The sequence below is a fragment of the Aplysia californica genome, unplaced genomic scaffold (assembly GCF_000002075.1).
Source record: "Aplysia californica isolate F4 #8 unplaced genomic scaffold, AplCal3.0 scaffold00222, whole genome shotgun sequence".
Classification (NCBI taxonomy): Eukaryota; Metazoa; Mollusca; class Gastropoda; order Aplysiida; family Aplysiidae; genus Aplysia; species Aplysia californica.
The window spans coordinates 422400-424708 of record NW_004797492.1 but is presented as its reverse complement, the minus strand read 5'-3'; positions in this window follow the sequence as shown (position 1 = coordinate 424708).

Sequence of the window (2309 nt, the reverse complement as noted above, 5' to 3'; positions counted from 1 at the left end):
GGTGACGTATTCCTCGACCAGGATGGGCTGGGTTACTTTCTATGGGACCGCCGCGTCGGTCTAGCCCCTCTCTTCTTTCTAAATCTTTTATCTTTACGCTCCAAAAATCATACAAGACTGAGTCTCGCTTCCCTACTTGCCATCACTACAAAGATAAAAAAAAGATATACCCTCACGTCATCAAGAAGTTCAACGCACAGGAAAGGTAGTAGCCATGGTTACAACCTCCCCCCCCCCTCTCATATCTTCGCTAGCATTTCCACGCCTCAAGCTATTCACCGACAACCTGTGAACGCGAATTTACCCGAGATCCACGATTCAAGCAGTCTCGCGATGGCCATTTAATTACTATCCCTGTCTACGAAATTGATGGTGATTTTAACTGACGTTGGCTCCAGTATAGTTTCTCAGTCACTTTTGCTGTACTACACACTATGATCTATACTTTTTCACTCTCTCACACACACACACACACACACACACACACACATTTTCTCTCTCTCTCTCTCTCTCTCTCTCTCTCTCTCTCTCTTATTTTATACCCATACTTTCGCCATCCCCACCCCCTCCCCCACTCCCTCCCACACACACACCACTGTAAACATTGTAATATACTGTGAAAGAGCTAGAATATGCGGTAGTGTCAAGAAACAATATTATGAATAACGTATGATGGAAGTTACTGAGATTAATAGAAACTGACTTGATCGGCACAGAAAAAAAAACACTACTAGAATCTAGGCTAGAAAACAAATTGAAAGTGAGAGGCAATAAACTGCTGGTCCTGGCCTTCAGTACTTTACTCGTACTTTCTACAACCCCACACACAATATCGACGTGCACTGGACCCGTTAAATATATGTAATAAGAACTGTCCTGTATGAAGACAAAAAGTTAATTGATACTGTACCTGTGACGCTGACCCAAGCAGATCAAGTCTACAATCAGATACATAGTGTACAAAGCTGGACAAAGTTAGCACACAACAGTTTCCGATCATTATAATATCATCAAATTTTTTTCTTCAACGCACTTCTCACTTCTCAGAACAGAACACTGTGGTTGTAACGAAGTGGGGAAGTGTGTCAAATGCTAATTATAGAACTTGGTGTCTAGCTGGGGTGACGAGTGACGGTGGAAAAGGGGAGGGAAGGGAGGGGATAGGCCTGGCCCAGACTCTGACAGCCGAGTGCCTATCGCTCCTCGTTAAAATTCTCCTTTACTTATATATCTTCACTAGACAATTCCTCCATCCGCCGGCCAGACTCCTATGGGCCAGGTAAGTTATTAGAGGGGAGAAAACGATGAGTAAAGGTCAAACAGGAACTATAGGTGGTTAAAAAGTCAATAAACAAAAAAGATTAGTGCCATGCTAACAATAAATGTTCTGATAGTAGTTAGAGAAAGGCTGAATGATAAATACATGTTTTGCTGATAAAATAATACATGTGTCTGTGCTGCTCAAGACAGTCTCAATCTTAATTTTGTAAGCTACAAAGAGGCCAATTTGGCAATTTAGTTCTAAACTCCTTGCCTCTATTCCTTCTCAGGACTGTCGATGGATTTGTCCATGGGACTGACGCTAGACGGTCATATAATCAGGCCACCTGCGCGCTACTGACCTAGATTCCTTCTGGGCTGACACACCCGTGTAGTAAGCCCACAACCTTGTAGATCATTAGTAGTGATAAGCCTACGCAGTGTGCGGCGGTCAGTTTGAATTGTTGTTTTCTCATGCTTTGACACTGGATTATTTCTGCCTAATGCAGTTTGCTTTTCAAGTCATCTGGATTATGTGAATATTTTCTACATCATTGTGTGTGTTGAGGAACAGAAGTGGTGACTAATTAATTAAGATTGACCAACAGTCTTGAGATCGCAAATTTGAAGTGCTGTTTGGCTTCACTGTAGGCCTACTGTTCATTTTCAGATTCTTCATCGCCATCGTACTCAGTGAATGCCTGGATTCTTTTAGCTGAGGCCTAATGCAGTTGTTTTTTTTCAAATCATCTGGATTGTGTGAATATCAAATATCTCTTCCATCAGTGTACGTGCTTAGATTAAACCTATAGTGAAGTTTTGACCGTGCATGTTTAATTCATATCTGTCTAAATCCATTCTAAAATCCATGTCTACACAGTGGAGCCCCCCCCCCCATCCAGTTTGTGATACTCCTTTTTACTGTGTCAAAGGGAATTTGGACTAAGGCTGGGAATGAAGAAAAGGCGCTTAATTATGTAAGACCCAAGGTTGGGACCTTTTTCGGTTTTTTTAAAGGTAGCCAATTTAATCACGCTCTACTTAATTCC